General features: G+C 41.4%; 1 protein-coding gene across 16 annotated transcripts in view; it reads left to right on the plus strand.

The window, feature by feature from the left end:
• The window catches only part of KLF12 (KLF transcription factor 12), a 246156-nt gene that overhangs the window by 41003 nt on the left and 183424 nt on the right, over nucleotides 1–21729 (plus strand). The window lies entirely within an intron of this gene.

A 21729-nucleotide genomic window follows, 5' to 3' on the forward strand; every position in this document is an offset into this window, starting at 1 on the left:
GCATGAAGTCTGGTAAGACACCGTGTGAAGAGACCCAAGTGGGATGCAGAGGACCCTCTCATCCCCTATGGGTGCAGTGTGCCATAACGGCAGGGTGGAGTGCCAGGTTTTTATGTGAAAAACAAAGCAGTATTTTTGCCCAATTCCTATTTCTAGCTTCAATGTCGCCAAACATGTCTGTAACAGTGTTAGCTGTGTGAGAGCTGTGCTACCTTGGAAATCCATTTATTCAGAGAGACAGCCTGGTAGGTAGTAGGCAAAACCTACTGTGCTGATGCAAAGACTCTTTATTATTATTATTATTATTATTATTATTATTATTATTAAAGGCCCATGAAAGTGGAGGCCTTGTTTGCAAACAGGGACTTGCTAGGTCTTGGCTTGGTTGACATCTTAAGAGAGCAAACAAAATAATTAGAAAGGTACTGTCTAAGAATCTTTTTCACTGTTTAATCTCCAGTAACTTTAACCTTACTAGTTGCTTATTGTATTTCTGTTATATATATATATATATATATATACACATTTAATTGGATTCATTTCTCTGCTGTATATGACTCCTGAAAGGGTGATGGGAAACGCGCCCAGTAAAGTTTAGAGGTTCTCTAAAGGTCAGGGGGGAAAACAAGAGTGTGACCTGACTTGGCTCAGTTAATTTCCTTGCAGGAGCAGCTTCCCACTTGAGCGAAAGCATGCTATGAGCAGTTATGTTGAAGAGTACTAAAGTGCCAGTGCATAAATGTCTGTGTGTATGTATGTGTGTGTATGTTTATACACAGATATGTACATAAGTGTATATATGTATACTGAACAGAGTGATAAGGGAAGGTGACCTAGGCTTATTGCATTTAACACCTGATTGAGGCACTGTGCTCAGTTAAAGGTACAGTAAACATAATGCTGCTGCTGTAGACAAGGGAGAGGTAAAAAAAAAAAAAAAAAAAAAACCTTTTAGGTCTCAGGTGGGCTGTGGTGATGTCCTCAGGTGCTTATCTGTGTCTGAATTACCTATAGGGAACGTCTAGGACACCTCAGTTCCCCATCTGGGTGCTTTGGTTAAAAACATAGCGTTAGGGCAGGCAGACATAGGCCATGATGGCAATAAGATAATGTGAAAGGTAGGATTTTCAAATTGCCTAAATGACTAAGACAACTAAGTGCCACTCTGGCTTTCAGTGTGATGTGTCCGAATGGCTTAGGTGCTCTTGAAAATGCCTCTCAAGCTAATGCGTAAGGACTTCTGAATTGAAACAGTAATAGGTGTATAAATTGAAAACCAATCAACCTGTGAGATTGTTCCTGTGTTTGTGGAGCTCCTAAGTAGGACTGTGCAGCTAGGCCAGGAAGCTTTGTGTTTCACCACACGTCCTCTTCCAGCTGCTAGCAAAACATCACCCCGTGATGGGTTGCCACCTGCTCGCGATGGTTGTGGGTTTGGGTGTGTTACCTCTCCCTGATGGCTTCTCTTGAAATACCAGGCTTCATGGGAGGCTACCTGCTGGCTGGGGACACTTCGAGCAGCATTGGGCAGCAGCATCTTCAGTGGTTGTGGTGGTGGTGGTTGGGGAGATGCGCTCAAACCCTCGGTTGCCTGCGCACGGTGTTAGCGCATGGAGAAGTGTCAGAAATGACATTTCAGTCTCTTGCATTTCTGTCCCTTCCTCTGCAGTTTCCGAGGCTGTCCAATTTCTCTGTCACCACAGCTTCTGACGTGGTATAAAATTAAGCTGGCGCTTCTAATGAGAGGAGGTTTGTAGCAGAAAGAATCCTTTCCATGTGGTTTGAGGAAAGGTTGCTTTATTATTTTAAAACTTTTTTTTTTGTCATGACTGCAGGAAGGCATGGAAGACAAGCAGGGGAAAAATAGAATTCTTTATGGATATTCAGAGACTAATGTTTTAAGGGATTCTTTCATTATATACGTGTATGCATCTGGGTGGGAAAACAGCCAAAGAGACTGACAGTTCCTGGGACATTCACTAGCTGAAGATCAGAAAAAACTACTGGTGTGCCAGACAGCCTCATGCAGAATGTCTCTCCCATTGAAGGCGAGGTAAATAGTATTAGCTGCTCTGTTCAGTCTTGCTGTCGTGTACGTGAACAAGGTTTGAAAAATCAAAGGGCACAGCAGCTCAAGTGTATCATGTTTCTCGCTTCATCCTTTTTATAAAATGCACATCATTACAGCAGTTCCACTGCAAAGTGGAGCTGGCTGCTCCTGTAAAGGGCTAAGTCATGGCTTGTAAGCAGCAGGTCCCCTCCTAACACAGTGACAGAGAAGAGATGTTCCAATGGAGGAAATAAAAATAGCCATTGGCTTTAAAACAATCCCCCAACTTGAACTGGCTGCAGTCAGGTAAGGGTTGGAGGAAGCAGGAAAACCTCTTGGGTGAGGCAGCGTGCTCTTGCTGTGAGTTTGACTCCTTCCTCGGAGGTTGCGGTAGTTGCCAAACAATTGAAAATCCTTGCAAGAAACTGGTTTTCAAATAAAGCAGAAGCCTGAGTGGTTCCTGTGCTCTTGCAGAGCTTGAGCATAGGTGCAGTAGAGGTTATTGCCTCTTTCCTTTTATTGGTTTGCTAAAATTCAAAATGGTCAGAAGTACTAATACGATGGACACACTACTACTAGTCCTATCATCTTTTTAGTATACTCATAAACACATGACATTTACCAGATACATATATTGTAAAAATATGAAAAACACGAGCATTACAGATGAGTAGCTTGGAAGTTGCATCTTTCCGAATTTTTCCATCCTCTCGTTTCTTTTGAACGCTTTTCTTCCCCTCTTTCCGTATCTGACTCATCTTTGTACTAGTGTGTCATTCACATTTGCCTGATATTTTCTGCTTATCGTTCTCTCACCTTTTTGTGTTTCCTTTCATTATGGTCTCTAGCTAATGAGGATGCATATGAAAGATGCTCTTGCAATTTAAAAACATTTAAAATCAATTGATGTAGTTTGTTGCGATGACTTCACTTTACTTCCTGAGAGTGGTCAAATCAGCTTGCTGATTCAACAGTTTTTGCAAAAAAACAGAGAAGGAAAAAAAAAAAAAAACACAACAAAGCAACCAACCACACCAACAAAAAGACATTATTCCCTCAGAGGAGTATTCTGAAGCTTCTTAGATTACTTAAAATTTTCATACTTGAAAGAACTTTAGAAGTTCACACCATTTCTTTTGCATTCCCTCCCTGTCCATCACTTGTCCTGTTCTTGCTTTTGGCCACCATTTTTTCACTTTGTGTGCTCCGTTCTCTTGCTTACGTTCATCTTCCTAGTGCTCTTCTTCCTTCCTTTGTCCATACTTTTCCCAGGAGGCGGCTGCACTCATGCCAGTTCTCCTTTCCCTGAACGTAACTGCTTACCACTTCCGCAGTCTCTCTCCTTGCTCATCTTTGTTGGTGGAAGACTTGGAGAAGTCTCTTCTGCTTTTGTGCAGCTGCATGCCTTGTCACACACCTGATGTACTTGGTCTGTTCTTCATCTTCCTTCTGAGCAGGGAGAAAGTTTGGGGGTCAGATCCCATTGCAAATCATCACATTCTTAGATTCTTCTGAATTTTTTGCCTGAACAACTAACAATTTGCTCGTTCTGGTCAGGTCTTGAAAGTGCGGGTGAAGGCTTTGGTCTCACTGTGAAGGCACAAAGCGCCCAGCACAGGCTTCTGGCTGCCGGAGCCTGGGGAGCTTGAGAGCCCAGAGCTGCTGTGAGAGATGTACAGAGACCAGTGCCACGTGCTGGGTCTGATCTTCTGGTCCATTCAGAGGTGCGAAATAACTCGCAGTGTCTTCAAACCAAATAGCTGCCCTTCTAAGTGTTGGAGTTTACCATACCTTTTTGTTGGTGGTTCTGGCATTAGGAGGTAGTAGGGATTATGAATCAAGAATCAAGGTGGTCAAGAATTGTTGTGACAAAGTCAAAATCAAGCGGTTTGATCTGTAGTCTGACGGGTACTTCATTGCAAGAGATAAGAAAAAAAAAAAACGTTAAAAAAGAAAGCTGAGATAAGCACTGTCAGTGAAAAGACCTTAAAAAGGTTGCAACCAGGAGTCATAAAGATAGGATATGTATGGAAGTGATTGTAGATAATATTTTACCTTGAACTGTCCATTTCTTTTTATAATTTTACAGTGAAGGATTTTGATAATATTAAGTAGTTGAAAACCCACTTTTTTCTTTTTTTTTTAATTCTCCAGCTAAACATATTTATGCTTCCAGTAGAAATCCACATCTTCAGAGGCTGATATGTCTCAGCTGCAAAAATTTATTCTGAGCTGAAGCTTAGCATAGGATATGTCAACAAAAATACAAGCAAAGCCACTTCAGGTATAAATAATCTTCTACCTGTAGAAAGGAGTTAACAGGACTGCAAAAGTCATATTATACTTTACTGCAAAGTATCCTGCTGTATAATAGCAATGGCATATTTTCCAGAAAAGAAAGGTAATGGTCCGTAAATGACTAGAGTAAAGGTGTTGCCCGGTAATAGTGGTTGCTTTGAATTACCTGGGTGGGACCAGTTTTCTTAAATAATGTGTTTAGAGACTATGCCAAGGAAATCCTAGGTGAATGTAGGAATGTGTATTCCAGTGGTTTAACAGCCGTATCTTATGACGTGTCTCTGCCTTGGTCCCTTTGCTAGACCTACAAGCAAGTCTTGGAGATTTCATTGCAATTTTATTTTCTTTTGCCTCTATAAATGAACGCATAATTTGAATATGCTTTTGTTGCTGCGTGCTGTGAGACAACATACTGGTAAAAAATTGAAACTGCAGCTAAACACATTCAGTCATACAGAAGAATAGTACTGAAAATCATCATGGTGTATCCTGCCTCTTGTCTCTGACTGTCTGGTCTTTGTTGAAGCGCCCATTGGCATCCTACTTGACAGTTAAATGACATTCATGGATTAATTTAGTTTTCTTTTGAAGCATGTCCGTAATAGAAAGAGAAAGAGTGTTGAGAAATGAAAATGCTTTGTGGACTTTTCCTCTCTTTTTTTATGGAGAGTTCTCTTTGTTTCACTCGCTGTTTCTGGAGGTGCGATTCATTATGTTATGGCCTGATCCCACTGACTTTAAATGATAAAATGTATAGCACTCTCAACAGAGTCCTAAGATGATTCCAGAATTACAAGAAACCTGAAAAGATTATACGGCCACAGAACGTGATCCTACCAACTCTTGCTGATGAATTCCTGACATCTCTCCACCAGTGAAACCTCTATGTTTTTTGACTTCATTTGAAAATTCTGTGCAAAATTCATCCAGCTCTTGAAGAATTTCAGAGTCCTGGGTACCTGGAAAGTGCTTCTGTTCTGTGATGACAGCAGTTGGTGTGTGGTCCTGTTTGTCCACCAGATAGGACTTACCAAACTCTGTGCCAGAAGCAATGGTCTCTATTTCCCTTCCATTGTCCCAGTCTTTTACTCCCTTCCACATGCTATCACCAGTACCAATTCGGTTCCTTGGCAAGGGGATTCAGTTTATGACTTTGGCTGAGAATTTGTATTCATATTTAAAGACAACTGTACTTTTGCCTGTTTGGTGACCTTAGCTCAGCAGAGGATTCAGATGAACATCAGAGGTTGTGAACCAAGACTGAACGTGATGAATCTGGACCGGAGAGGGGACTGCTCTTTTGGTGGCACCACGCTTTTAGATCGATTCAGCTGTTTCGACTAATTGTACCCTCCACCAAGTAATGTGATTTGTCTTCTGGTAGGGTTGCTATTCTGCTTTAGAGCTGAGGAAGCTGAGGCTGGGGTGCATGAACGGTGTCATAAACGGTACAGCATGAAAAACAGGACTGCAGATGAGAGCTACTTGTGCTGGATCTGGATTATACTTTAGGAGGACATTGTGTTCCTTGTTATGCTTTGATTTTTTGAGCTTGATAAAAATAAATGAAGATATTAAACTAAATATGAGTTAAGGAATGCAAGAAGTAACCGTGGTTTCAGTCTATGCATTTGTTTTATTTTCCTAAAGTAGAGTTTCCATATATATATGTAAGATACATCTTAGTCTGTGTCAAGATCTAGAAACTGTTCCTGTCACAGGCAAAGCCTATTTTTGGTCAACTTGCATAACCCTAGTGATTTTAATAAGAGAACTGACAGTCGGAGACAGTGAGTAAACCTTTGCAGGGCTCTGAAACAGCTCACCCTTCTGACATCGGTGGGCGTCCCTGTTGTTTGACACCTCTCAAAGTCAAGTCAGATGTTTGAGCACAGAAAAAGTAAACACTAAATCTGTAACATTACTAATGTATTTTTCTTTGAGAGGTTATAACTAGAAATATGTGATATTAAAAATTTGACCATTTGACTCATTTCACCATGAGGGTGAAACTGGCTTTGTATTTTACCAGCAAAAGCATTTAAGCGGTGAATATACTCTTTGTAGCATGTAAATTGATAGTAACGTGGTGTTTCTCTTTGAAATTACAGTTACAGTGGCAAGATCGGTTATGGGTTTGATGTGCACTGTTCTGTTCTTATTATTCATTCAGAAACATTGCCAGTTGCTCAGCTGCTGCTTTCTTTCACAAAAATGTTAGGTGCTGAGTACTCTTGGTGTGGCACAAGGCGCGGAGGAAGGTATGGTTGCTTGCCCTGGGGCTTCTAGTGTGGGCTCCTGACACCGTGGTACGTGGAGAGGCGTGCTGGTGAGCATCCTGCTGAAGGCGGTGGGGCTCTGGAGAGATGCCCAGAGGCGCTGTGAATGGAGTGAGCCAGACCCAGGCACAGCTCCCTCGCTCTCTTCCAGCTATTTCCCAAGGACAGACGTGTCCCACGACCCCAAACCAAGCATGACCTTCGTGATTTATTGTTGAAATAGAATTTTCCACAGTCTGCTTTCTGTTCCTTCTTCCTGCTTTTAAATGAAATTTGTTCCGCCATTGTGAAAAATGATTACGGATATTGCTGAAAACTATTGTTTTAACGCGATGTGAAGTATTTTGGAACTGAGGCATAACCTGGGCATTGCATTATTTTTCCAGAACTGCAAAACTGTATAATATAAGGTTGCACAAGTTTTGAAGGGAAAGGGGAGACAAACAAACGTGTCCCCAGAGTCCTCAGTACTGGGCGCAGTCTAATTTTAACATAACTGTATAATAATAATCGTGTATTCCATATGCAATTCTGCTGATGCAATCTGTGGAGTCCTGGCTGATTAGTATCATGTATGTTTCTTGGTGCTTTGTTCACAGATGATAGGAGACTACAGAAATCTGTTCATCCTTCTGTTTCATCATGTGATTCATACTCTTAGTTTGCACATAAAGATCTGATACTTGAAATTTCTTTTTGGAAGGTATTTTATATGGATGGGTTCTAACACACTTACATAAACACTCCTCATGTGCTTGGAAAACAGAAAAAGATACCGGTACAATTATTATTGTTTTGCTTTTTCCTTCTTGAAAGTTTGCAAGGTCTTTCTTAGAGCAGTTGATTTGAGCTTCTTGAAGTCCAGTAAGCTTAGCCTAAATCTATGTTAGTGATGGCTTGTGATTTGGCTCTCATGTAATTCCAGCTGTTCTTTTCAGCTGATAAAATGTTGTTGCTTTTCAGGGGTCTGTATGGCTGTGTCTATAGCTGTTGCTCACTAGTATGCAGCAAATGGAAAGAAGAGGAAAAACAGGAACTGTATTTTAAAATAGGTTGTTCGGCCACTGCCTAATTAAGTTATGAATATCTTCAAGGATGGAGATTTTATTACCTTTCTCGGCACTCAGTTGTGGCATTTGACCACCCTTAACATAACCCCCCCCCCTTTTTTTTTTTTTGTACCTAACCAGAATTTTGCTTGTTACATCTCCTGTCCTTAGCTTCCTGCCACATTCCTGCATGTCTGGCTCTGATGTTTTTGTACCCTGTTAGGTAGCTGTAGACAGCGGTAACATCTGCCCCCATGCCTTCTCTTCTCCAGGTAGAACAGACCCAGATCGTAGAATCATAGAATCATTGAGGTTGGAAAAGACCTCCAAGATCATCTGGTCCAACCATACCCCTACTGCCAACGTCACCCACTAAACCATGTCCCTAAGCACCAGGTCCAGCCTTTCCTTGAACACCCCCAAGGATGGTGATGCCACCACATCCCCGGTCAACCCGTTCCAATTCCTGACTGCTCTTTCTGAGAAGAAATGTCTCCTAATTTCCAACCTAAACCTCCCCTGGTGCAACTTGAGGCCATTCCCCCTAGTCCTATCACTAGTTACCTGTGAGAAGAGGCCGGCCCCCAGCTCCCTACATCTTCCTTTCAGGTAGTTGTAGAGAGCAATGAGGTCTCCCCTGAGCCTCCTCTTCTCCAGACTAAACAACCCCAGCTCCCTCAGCCGCTCCCCATATTACTTGCGTTCCAGGCCCTTCACCAGCTTCGTAGCCCTTCTCTGGACATGCTTCAGGGCCTCGATGTCCTTGTAGCGAGGGGCCCAAAACTGAACACAGTACTTGAGGTGTGGCCTCACCAGAGCAGAGTACAGGGGGACAATCACCTCCCTGGTCCTGCTGGCTGCACTATTTCTGATACAAGCCAGGATGCCGTTGGCCTTCTTGGCCACCTGGGCACACTGCTGGCTCATGTTCAGGTGAGCATCAACCAACACCCCCAGATCCTTTTCCTCTGCACAGCTCTCACAGCCTGTCCACATGCTTCAGCCCATGGCCTGCTTGGTGGCCTCCCCTGGGCTTGTTCCAGTGCGTTCGTGTCTGCCTTTGACTGGGCCCAGTGCTCCAGGTGTGTGTCACCAGGGCTGAGCAGAGGGGAGGGATAACCTCACCCAGCCTGCTGGTGATGCTCTTCCAAATGCAGCCTTGGAGCTTGCTGGCCTCCTTTGCAGTGAGGACACATTGCTGGTCCGTGGTCAACTTGTTGTCCACCAGGACCCTCTTCTCCTCTGCCAAGCTGCTGGTCAGCCTCTAGCATGTCCTGGTGCATGGCGTTGTTCCTTCCAAGATGCAGGACCTGCCGTTTGCTTCTGCTGAATTTCACAATGTTCCTGCCAAATCATTTCTCCAAATTGTTGAGATCTCTCTCAATGGTGGCGCTGCCCTTTTAGCATACCAGCTGCTACCCCAAATTTTGTTATTCACAAACCTGCAGAGTGGCTGCTTTGTCCCATCATGCAGGTTGTTAATGAAGCTGTTCCACAGTATTAGCGCCTAGAAATCGACAACTAGTAGGACTTTAAGTAGCTGATGATTACATTTGGGGTCCAGTGGTCCAGCCAAGTTTCCACCTATGTTGTAGTCCAGTAGTTGGAGGTGAAGGACAATTTATCTGGTGGACACAGTGAATCACATGGGTTTCATAGTAGTAATATTTCTCTCTCATAAATCTTCCAGATTTTTTTTAGGTATAGTCAAGAAGAATGATTTCATCCTCTGGTTTTCTTGGTCTTAAGGGTTTTATTTCAATCACTCCACTTCTGTCAACCATCTGCAAGGTTCTTGTTCAGCTCATATTTTCATAGCTCCCTGCAGACCTTCCTGCCCTGTGTTTCACATAAAGAAAACCTGCACGTGTGATAGTTGCAGGAGGCAGTCCTTGCTTTTGAAGGTCACAGTATTTTGCTTCCTTTTGCTAATGCTTTGTCCTGTCCTTCTTTTTCCACCGTAATACTTCTCCTTGTTTCCCATTATCTCCTTCTTCTCTTTAGATAGCTATTTTAATCCTTTCTCTTCAAGACCTTGCTCTTCTGTTTTTCTGTTTTTTTTCTTCTTTTTAAATATAAATATGAAAATTTCTGTTGTTGTCACGCTGCTTCCTTGCATCTCTCCCCAGTGCGCTGGTTGTTACTTTGGTGATGGGGCTTCCTGTCTGTGTGTGAAAGAAAACCTGACTCTTGAGCTTGTTCTCATGGGAGGGAATCGCTAAAAATGGCAAAGCTGGGGCACTGGAGTGTGAGAGTTTTGCAAGCAAAAATGCGTAAATACACCTATTTTAAAGTAAGTAGGAGTGGAGAGTCACAAAATAGCGGTCAGTTGCTGGACTCATCTGCTGATTCTGTGAAAAGAATCTCATTTAAAAATACTAGACTTACATAGAAGCATGAACAGAGCAAAACACATTTAAATATAGTTTTCCATTTGTTGTATTTTGCAGAGTCACTTGGTCTTTTTAAAGAGACACTGTATGTAATCCTAGCTTTACACTCTAGGGCTTGATAATGTCTTCCATGGTGGCAGTAAGCAGTAAGTTAATACTCCTCTGTTTTCATTTCTGAGCTGCACAGGAAATACAAATGGAGTAGAGTGAGTTGCATTAAACATTGCCCTTCTCTAATTTTCAGTAGTATTTGACTTGTTTTCTTCTTGCTCCCTTCTTGCTATTCCCTTTCGGTTCCTGTTAGTCTTTCACAAGTGTGTACTGATAATTACCACTTTTAAAAGCATTGTTTTCTTATGTGACTATAACGTATAAGGGAAGATAATTAAAGTTAGGTAATATCTAGTGGTTTTATTAACATCTTTTTCAGACGGTACATCCCCATGGCACAGTACAGGGATGAAGCATTCTGACAGCCACTTGTTAGAGTATAGCTAACTGTTAGGGAATCTTACAGCTAAAACTATTTTAACACTTCATGATGAAATTCTAATATTAAAAAAAATAGTTTGTAAATCTTTGTGATACAATAGCAAAAAACAAAACAAAACAAAAAAAAACCAAACACCACCACCACCAAAAAAAACAACCACTAGTATTGTTTTTGGTTGTTCTCTGGGTGTAACTTGCCCGATGTAACTAAATCCCAAGAGATCAGAGGCATTTGAAAGTATCTGTATCTAGTAATGACAGCTTTTGTGTGTGCTTACTTTGAGGCTGTCTACATTGCCATGTGTCCTTTTGCTGTACTAAAAAGACTTACTTTAATAGTGAGAACAATGTTATTTTAAGTGTGTTCACTACTGTTCTTTCCCAACATGAAACCCGTTGGATGCTGCAGATTTACACTTTACATATCTTGAGTTGAGATGCATTGAAATTTTTTTTTTTTTAAAGAGCAAAGCATGGACCAAATGCTGACTTTTGTATTCACTAGGGATCACAACCAATTAGATCATCAACTCCAAGGACCTTTGTAATGACCTAGATGTGTCGGTATTACAGAGTTCAAACAGTACACAGAAACTTCATCTTCCCCAGATTAGCAGCAGACTTGCCTCTTTCAGAAAATAGATTTAGCCAGGGGAACATGGATGTCTGCATAAAGGAACCATCTTTTGCCACTTGTCATTGTTTTTTATATGTCATAAAGCTTGAATTCAAAATAAGTTTTGAGAAATTGGAGGACTGATTGCATGTGTGTGTATGTATATATATATATGCATTTGAAATACTAGTGTATTGTTTAATATAGTATAGAAGAATGAAAATGTATTTTTCTTAGTTCCCTCTTCCTGACAGCCAAAACTTTGTAGTAATAATACATGTTGCTTTTTGTCTTTAAAACACTTTGCAGACATCATCTGTGGGATATAATCTGCAAAACATCCCTAAAAGGCATATAATTTATTGGAATTAATAGCGTGTGGAGTCGAACCCTAATTTTCATCCAAAAAATGTTTACATTATAGATAGATGTCTATGGGAACTATTGGAGTAAATATCAGAGCTCTTGACATACTCCCAGCCCACATACACAGACTATTTTTGCTCTGTTTCTGGTCGTGGCTGTAAGTTAAAGCAGATGTTTTGTCTTTAGTCTGAGTCAGGATGAATCTTGATGCTACAAGCAGTTCTTTTTGCAGGTCCAGTGATTTTGTTCTTGAAGCTTTTATATAATGGATATAATGAGGCTATAATGATTTTGAGGTAATCACAGTGGTGTGAATTGACAGGAATAGACTAGCTGGTCTCTTGAGGTTTGTTCCAGACAAGTTTTTAGAATTTCTGTGATTTCTCTCTTGATGGCTCTTTAGGTGGCAACAGAGAAAATGAAGCTTTGAAATCAGAGGGGTGCCAGGTGATAAAGATCGTGCTTTGACACATACTTAACAGGAGTGGAGGAGGAGGGCTGGCTCCATCACCCCCCCTTCTGCTAAATTCTTCCAGTTCGGGAATAGCTCTGTGAACTAGAGCTATAGACTCCTCAGTCTGCTGCGTCTCGCCTCCAGGGTAGTCTTATCTTAAGCTCAAGACAGTGTTTATCGTCTGCTTGAAACTTAGCTTGGTATTAGTTTAATTCAGTGTTAATGCCACTCACTCTTATGGAAATATTTTGTTTTGGTCCAGTTTTGGGGGTGGGAGGGGAGGAGGGGGAAGGGGACGACAAACCTGGCACTGCTGTTGTCATCATTAGTGTGCTGGTCTTCAGGGGGCTTCTGAAGAGCTGCTTCTGTGAAGTTTCTACTTCCCTGGTACATCCTTTGAGAAGTTTGTTCATTTTGAAGGCATTAGCAGAGTAGTAGCCCAATGTTTGTGAACGTCACCTGAGGATATTAATAGAGTGCTTCTGCATTTGTGTAATACACTTCTTCACAACCCAGTCAATGGGATGCTTCTTCGTGGGCTTTTTTCAAACCCTGATAAGAAGAATACAGGAAAAATAAGAAATCATGTCCTTGAGTGTGTGTTGAAAAAGGGAGTATTTTCTATTTGCTTATATACTGCAGGTTAATATGTTTCCAGTTAAGCTTGTGGATTTTTAGTGTATTTAGTTGTTAGGAAGCCAGACCTCGCTGCTTTTTCATTATGAAACGGTGCCAGTTGTTGTAATCCTTCTCAATGTGTCAAAGCCCTTTAAACCACTGGCCTGGGCCCAGGAGATCTTCCATACGAGAGGATGACTTACCATATTTGATACCCTAAAGATTAGGGAACTGCCAAGATTTCCGTCCTGCCTGACACTTGCCGTTTAGTGTGCCCACTGGGACTGGTGCGAGATGAAAGCAGGCGGGCAGGTGAATCACTGGGCCCACCTTGTGTTATTGTCACTTGGTCAGCTGATAAGGGAAAAATGGGCTTCCTCTGTGCGCTAGATTAGAAAATGAGGCTGGAAATGCAATATAATCTGGTAGTAATGCATCCTTGGGACAAAGCATAGAAATGATTCACCTGGTGAAAGTGACCTTAAATGCAAGAAACCTTCCCCTGTTTGCCCTCCCCAGCTGCAAGCCCCGAGCTGGGTACCAAGTCCCAGTAGGCTGCAGAAAGGTGATCATGGGCTTGTGCCGTATACAGCTCTGGTGGGAACACTTTGCATTTTGGCCCTTTGGTACACCTTCTCTTCGGGAGTTTGTGCATACATCCACACGCAAACTCTTTTTGCAGCTAACTCTTGAGGGATGTAGAAAAAATAGCCTCACGCCGTACCAAAGTGTTTGAACTTCTGTTTTCTTTCCAGTGTGAACTTCAGAGCCATAACACTGATTTTTTATTTTTTAACTGTAAATGGGCACTGCTGGGGGTTTTATTTTCAGTGGTTTGCTTTTTATTATCTGCAGAATGTGGTTTATGTAAGTAAAATTTATTATTTTTTTATTGACTTATATTACTTTCTCCCGTTAAAATAGGTTTGATTTCCTCCTTCCCCCTCAAGAGACAAATATTTGTTTTGTTTTCTAATCGGTAATTCATTGTCTTATAAACCCAGCAAGTTATAACCTGTTTCATATTAGACTAAATTTCAGTTAATTAAAAATAGATAATTTTAATGGGCATTTTAACAGAATCTTAATTGTGATAACAGGTTGCAACTCTGTAGGGGCTGTCATTGGAACGATGACATTTGCCACTTGTGGAAGTGTTAGTTATTTTCAATATTCCTTATGTTTATTATAAAGAATAATGCATCTACTTCTGCTTTTAATAAAACTACGTTTTCAGAATGTCTTAATATTGCAACGTACAGCTGTATTTGTTGTTTGCCTCTGGATTGCTGTCAGTACTTTGATAGTATGTGGTGTTAGCCACTGAAATTTGCTCTTGTATTGATGTCTTTACAATTACTTAGTCTTTTGGTAACAACACCTTTTCAGTAGCACATTGTGTGGGACAGGTTCTGTTTTGGTATTACAGGAATAGCTAGCAACAGCCACCTGTACTGCTAATACCAGTCTCAGTGAAACTGAGCAGCTTGTTGATGGAATAACACCAGTGAATAAGCAGTCCACAAATGACAGAAATTCAGGGAAGAGGATAACCGGAGAGCTGTGGTCAGACAAGCAATGAGAGTAGGTGGGACAAGTCACAGAGGGGTGTTGGGTTCATAAACTCTTCACTGACTACCTTCAGATTATAATTTTACATTATTTTGAAACGACTGATGGTGGTGCACTGTGTTGGAAGACTCTTCTATCCCTGGAGTGATCTCAGGGTAGTCTAGTTACCAGCCCTGGAGCCCCAAAATTTGGGGCTGGGGGTGCCACTTGTCGGCAACGGCACCCGGCCGCATTCAGGGGATGGTGCTGTGGAGCCTAGGCCTCAGGTGTCCCGGGTGCCCTGGGTACCTCAGGTGTCATAAAATTGTAAAATGACAGAGTCACAGAATGGTTTGGGTTGGAAGGGACCTCAAAGACCATCTAGTTCCAACCCCCTGCCATAGGCAGGGATGCCACCCACTATATCAGGTCGCCCAGGGCCTCATCTAACCTGGTCTTGAGCACCTCCAGGGATGGGGCATCCACAGCTTCTCTGGGCAACCTGTTCCAGTGCCTCATCACCCACTGAGTGAAGAAGTTCCTCCTGTCCCTGATGCCTCAGGTGTCCCTGGTGCCCTGGGTGCCTCAGGTGCCAGAAGCCCGCCCTGGCAGCGGCAGGGTGGAAAGGGAAACCCAGCAGCTGAGATTGGCAGGATTTTGCTTCCTGGGTCAGTGTGTCAAGTGGGAGCAGCATCTGATGGTGGTGGAGTCTCAAGGGTGGCCATGGGGACCCTGAACCTGAGAGCGATGGGGGGAAACTTGAGGCTTGAGGTCTGGACAGCCACAGCGTTTCTGCAGCGAGTAATGCCAGACGAAGAACTGGCGTAATGAAGGGAGTAGTGAAGAGAAAAGGCTGGGTGATCCAGCTCTGTGACACTGTAGGCGAGGAGTAACAACTTGAAATCAGTGTAGTTCTAACTGCAAGAGCCGTAGTTGCTTTCTCTTACTTAATTAAATTACAAAATATTTTTCAATAGGTAATATATTTTAAATAATTTCGTAATTTTAAGACATCAGGTAGGTGTAGTCCTGGAATTTAACCAAGAATGGGTTTAGCCCCAGGTGTGTATCTTCAGCTAGCACATTGCTGCTGCCGCCAGTTAGTTCAACCACTTTGTTAAGCAGTTTAAGTAATGTACTGCGTCAGGGGTTCCCTGCAAATCAAAAAGTAATCAAAGGGAACTGATATAAAAACAAAAGCTTTGATTGTCGGGAAATTACTGATCTTGAGCCTCAGAGAACTGGCAAATGTCTATCTTAGTCATTCATGTTTCTTCTTTGTAAGGATGGTTTGTACTGGTTACAGATTGCGGTGGTTGACCAGAAATTGTTTCAGATGACTTTGACAGAAGTCTATGGCACTTACAGAGACACGTTTCAAGTGGAACAGTGTCCATAATGTCGTGTCTGTGATGTTTTCTGTTATACCCAGAATACTGAAAAAGTAAAAATAAAAAAATCAGTGGTGACCTCCTCTAGTATATTTGTCTTGTATTATTATTAAATGATACTGGTGATACTAAGTTGTTATTAATTGCATCCTCTGTCCTGTAAGATAATATGGTGCGGTGAGCTCACTTGCTAGCTTGTAATGAGAGTGACGGGAGTGTAAATTGGGATTGATTCACTCGGGTGACCAAGGGTACAGGAACAGCCAGTCTGACCCAGCTCCACTAAGTACAGGATGAAAACCCTTGGTTTTTAAAGCTGTATTCTCCTCTATATAATACAGGATTGTTTCTTCGGAGCACTTGCCAGACTAGTTTAATAAACCAAACAATACAACGTCCTTACACTGTTAGTTTCTGATTTTGTAATTTTTTTTTTATGTTTTTTTCATGTAATTGATGAGCAGTGTACTTCTATGAACTTTTATGTATCAGCTTGGTATGCAGGAAGTTTAGCATGGGTGGTGTTGCTGATTCCTGCATGACAGTAGCAGTTAACCATCTCAGGCTTGATTTTTTTTTTTTAATTTCCTTTTTTTTGCAGGCTCTTTTAAAAATGGCATGCCTTTCCTAGTCTGCCTGGCTCCGCTGAAAATAAGTCTTAAAGTCTTAAAAATCAGAGCTTTTGATCAGGAGACTAAAGGAACCCCAGGCTTCTTTAAATGACCAAAGTTTTCACTACCTAACACTCTGCAGACAACCAGGTACCATTTTATTTAAAACACTTTGCAGTTAGGAGTGATTGCAGGAATGAGTGCAGTGTTACAGAACGGTGACTTAGGCCCTAGCACCACTTATTTCTTTCCTGTAGCTCCGGGGGCGTGAAGGGCAGCGAGTGCGGGTGTAGGTGCCTGTAGGCAGGTGAGATGACCCCACCAACTGGCAGGAACTTTATTCACTAAGGTTAATCGTCAGGCTATGGTTTCTCAGCTGTGAACATGTGCAATTGTTGAGCCACAGATAAGGGGGTGGTTGGTACGTGTTGGTCTGCAGAATGAAGTGACTCTTAGCATGCAGATGGTAAGTCCTGCAGACTCCTTTAGTGATCTCAGCAGGAGGCTGGAAAGTAGAAATTACCTTTGGAAGTCAGGCCACTTGTGGTTTTTGCACTTAAATATGTAGTCAGATGTACAGCACAGCTTCTCCCTGTAGTACTGGATGAATTTCATTGGATTATTCCCCAGAGTCTACCCAACTCCCCAGAATTTGTCTTTTTGATGGTGGAAGTATTTTGAAGAAGAACAAATACATTTCTATTTAAAAAGAGACAGAAAAATAAACAGAACAACTGTGTTTCCTGACAAAAATATGCAAGCTGTTAGAATAAGAGGAGAAAATAAGGGCCAATGAAATGTATGGTCTGGTATGTAACATGTAGGTCAAGTCTTGTAACAGATTCACCTCTTTGTGAGGTTAATCGTAGCTTGCACTGAGCTCTGCAGTGCATTACAAAGGTTGAACTGTTGGGATAGAGATTTTCTAGTGGAAATTCTCAAGGAATCGTGTTGGGATCAATTTTACTCTTCTCACTCAACCCAAAGACATCAAGAGGACGAGTGTGGTTCAGTGACTTACCCTGGAATTCAAATTATTATTAAAAGATGTGTAACTGCTGAATCTGCTAGTGGAGCTGTTTCAAGCTGGTTATTGCCGGAGAATAACATTGTATACTTGGATGTGGATTTCTCCCTTTTCTGAGCTTTTTGCCTACCATATCCTGAGGCATAATTATTAGTAATAATGCTAGTCTGCACTTTCAAGAAAGGCCATGCTAGGAGAAAAGACATTAAAAATGATTAATGAAAACACTACTGGTCAATTGATCAATTTTAGAGAGCGTACATTCCTATTAAAATAGACACTCATCAGCCGCTTCTGTATCATGCCAGACAAACAGATTCGTTAAATTGATTAATGGCATCACTATCACACGCTGTACCAGGTTTAGAGTCTCAGTACGGACCTACACCTTCATGGGTGTAACTATCATGCTCTTTTCATGAAAAAAACATCTTGTTGGTACGTTTCTAACTGAAAACAAAGAAAAGGGCACAAATTGTAACAGAAGCAATGATGAATTTTGTTGGGGGTGGAGTGAAGGCAGGAGTAGGAGCTAAGCACAGCTACCCAATCTATAAGCTGCGGACTTCCTTTTTTCTTGAAAGCATAACTCTGAGCCTGGAAATGAGGGTGGTTGGGCTTCTTTGGTGTGTATCAGAACTTGTGTAGCCACCTCCGTTGCTCGTGGGAATGATTTTGTTCCCTTTTTAAAAACAAATTTAATTGGTACAGCTTCTCCTGTTGTTGCTTATTCTCTGAGCGGTTTTGCTATTAAAGTTGGCAGAGTGCGCTTGACACTGTGGTTAGGGGAAAGCCGTGCAGTATTTCATGCGCGCTGTGATGATGGTTAGTGCCGGTCTTTAACTTTTTTACAACCTCTTGCACAGCATGAAAGGAAAAGACTTGCCAGGTTTTATGTAAGCTGCTACATATATATTATATTACATATATTACATGTATTCACACAGTGTTCAATTTTTTTCTTCTTACCATGATTTTTCCATTGTCCTACTGTTCCCTCTGAAAGCAATTATGAAAAGACTTCCTAATAAGCTTTGAGGCACATAAATGTAATATTTGCCATCCTGACACAAGATTAACATTTTTCAGACTTTGTTACATCTTGACTACATGTGCTCCGTCACCAAATTGCAGGCTGCTCGCTACCTCTGGGTTGTTGGAGAGCAGATTTTGGCACAAGACGGCAGCAAGGTTGTGCTTGTTCCTTTAGACTTGCAGCAAGTGGCCTTATATGTTCAGCCACCCCCCTTTTGTTCGGGTCATTGGGCGATGGCTGTCACCACGAGAAATGTCAGATGCACAGTCTGCACAGAAACCGCTGCTTTGCTGGGTGTCCTAAGGAAACTGGTGACCTCACCCTTAAGCTTTGGTTATTTCATTTATAACCATGTAAAGCACAAGGATTGTTTGTTCTTCTAACGGTCTCTGGGATTCAGCAGCCTCTCAGTGGGAAATAAGGAAAAACCCTGTTTTATTTTTAAGTGGGTTAGGACATAAATGAAGATTATCTTGCAACTTTGAAAAGAGGATGTAAGTACTACTGCCTGTACCACAAGTAGAACCAGCTTGATTCTGGGCTGAGCATAAACCTGTTTCAGTAAAGATATTAAACCAGAAGAGGTGGGGTGGGTGATAACATTTGGTAATGCTAGTCCTTATTAACAGGAAGAAATAATAATGTGAAACGTGTCCAAGCAATTAAATATTTTTCCGTGCAATCTCTATAGTCAATCCAGGCACTTCATTTAGGAGTCTGTTGTCTGTCTTTATCCTTTTCCCCACCACGATGGTAAGGACATCATTTTCCTGGCATCCTATGTGGGGCATGAACAGGTTTCCTGAGGGTACTTCCATTTTCAATGTCACACTCTGACTTGATTTTTAATTTACTTAATTACGTTTGTTTTATTTGAAGTGCAAATAAAATGCAGAAACACAATGTGTATGATTTCAACCTGAAATTAAAGTAACAATTGTTTTAATATTACCATTTTACAATTACTTTCAGATGATCATAAGCTCTTATGGAATAGAAATCTCGGAGAGGCATTACCATTTTGAGAATAATATATACAGTTTTATTGAAGAAAGTCTGAAAATAAGGGAATAAAATGACTTTTCTTAGTTCCAATTCTGTGCGGGTTCAGAAGTGTAGCTGCGTTTCAGAGTTCAACTAAAAACTCCTGTCTTGTTTTGATGATAAACTAGAAATTATGCTTTCTGCAGGTTCTTTAAGACAACTATTTACAAAGCAATAACTTCTTAATTCATCAGGATTCTGTGGCTGTGTGCACGTTTTATATATTTATATTCCTGTAAATGTGTGTATATGCATGTATATATAGGAATTGCAAGTAATGCTTGTAATAAGAGCAGGCCTACTAAGTCCTTTTACTTTGTGTGTGCAGGCTGGTAAACAGAATTTTAACTCTAATGTGGAGTTTGAACTGTGTGCGAGGGTAGATGGTGATCTAAGAGACCTTGTGCAGAATGCGTATACCGTGTAACACAAACATTTCCTTATGTCAGCAAAGCTGTCCGAAGTGATGTGTGACTGTGTTTATCAAAACTTTATTTTATTTAGATCTAACAAAAACCAATGTCACTCTACTTAAGCTAGAGCTGTGAAGGGAATATCAAGATTTCAGAGCTACCCATTCCATCAGCTGAAAGTGCTGAGGGTAACCACTGCTTCTAGAATAAAAATTCAAGGGAGTTGCATTATTTTGCTCCATTTTTCTCTGCTCCCTCCAGTTTACAGCCCTCTTCTGGGTTGACCAGTAAATATTACCTAAATCCAGGCATTTGAGTGCTCCACTAGTTTTACAGATTTTAACTGGTAAATCTTTTTTACCTTTGCAAGTTTCTAATTTCATTTGCTATGCCAGAATTCTTTGTGTACGTTCATACAGTCGCAGGTTTTTTTGTTACTGAAAGATATCCTCTTTCTCAGAGTAACGATTCTCTAAAATTGCATCACCAGAAATCTACTGGATTTCTACATATGATTTTTGTCGAGCTGTGTCCTTGAGTTGTAGTGAGAATGAAATTTGTCTGTTCATCCCAGAAGGTCTGGGACTTATCCTTGAAGCTGTGTAATTCTAAATAATTCATTAATGTCAAATATAAGACCCTGTAAAGAATAATGTTTATTCCTCTAATTCTCTGCTGAAAGACTGTGTAAGCACTGCTTGAAAGTTTAGTCACTGAATAAACCTTTCAAAGGGAGGAGGAGGAGACGCATGGCACGCAGGCTTCTCGCAAAGGTTGTACGTTCCCTTCACGAATCATTCATCCACATCTGGCCCACTGCAGTGCAAACCTGTTGCTGCAATACTGCGATTTAACAAACAACAACAGCTTCACAGTCAGATGGGTGAAGGGGACAGTTTCTCATGCTGCCAAGCCCCTTGTGGTGCCAAGATAGGTCTGGTTTGTTGTAAAAGGAAAGGCTGATTTTGGAGATGCCTCCCCATGGGCCCTGTGAGGCTCCAGCTTGTCAGGTAGATGCTGAGGAGGAGCTGCGTCAGCCTCCCCCTAGCCTCCTGAAGCATCCTCGCCTTGCTGTACCCCAGGGACTGAGTTGGTGGCAGAGCGGCTGCTTCTTTCCTTGAATCAGGATGTATTTCAATCAGCGCATGTCTCTCTTCTTTCTCTGCGCTGGATGTCATTCGTTGTGGGAGTCTGGATAAATACTTCAGTCTGTAGGAGTTCAGGAGAGCCTAGGTATCACCTAGCAACAAGCATCCCACTTGCTGCCTCCTGCTTCTCTTTACTTTTATAAAAATACCAGCAAAAACCAGAAATTCAAGCTTTAAGTTAATTTTCAGAAATATTTTGAGCAGCTTAAGATATTTTTGTCATAGCTCCACGTCAGAGTAAGATGCTGGGGGTGGTGGTGGTCTTAGAGCAAGTAACTCCACTTGCCTCATTTCAAAAGAAATTACTATCAAAGACTAGCAAAAACTTGAGCTGAGAACAAAATAAACTTTGCGATCACAGTTAGGTAGTTAGTGACAAAATGTATAGAAAGTGCTCTCCTCCTGTGAGGTCAATAAAGTATGCACCAGTTACATTTATCCTAAACTGAATGCATTTGAAGCTGTATTATCTGGCTCATCTTGCGGCTTGTGATGACGGCTGGTGGGACATTGACACACGTTGCAGTTTAAAGTTGTTTAACTTTTCTGCAGAAAGCTTGGTGGCAAAGTATTTCGCCTAGCTGAAGTTACGGTGGTACAGAATCTAGTTTATGAAGATCTTTGGGGCTAGATCCAAGGAAAGAAATGTAGGCACTCGAAGTGCGAGGTAGGTAGATTTTAGGGTATGCTGATAGGGTACAGTGCTGTGCTGAATTTTAGCCTCTCCTGTCCCTTATTGGTTCTGAATGTAAAGAACAGTTGAAAATCTGTAGCTGTTTTTTACATATATGTATGTAGTATATATTATTTAAGCTTCTGCAGAATATCTGGTTTTTGGAGATTATGAATTTCCCTGCAAGAACCAAAAGTGTAGGGAAAAAAAGGCAAGTATG

The sequence above is a fragment of the Anser brachyrhynchus genome, assembly GCF_964034855.1.
Source record: "Anser brachyrhynchus genome assembly, chromosome: 1".
In the NCBI taxonomy this organism is placed as follows: domain Eukaryota; kingdom Metazoa; phylum Chordata; class Aves; order Anseriformes; family Anatidae; genus Anser; species Anser brachyrhynchus.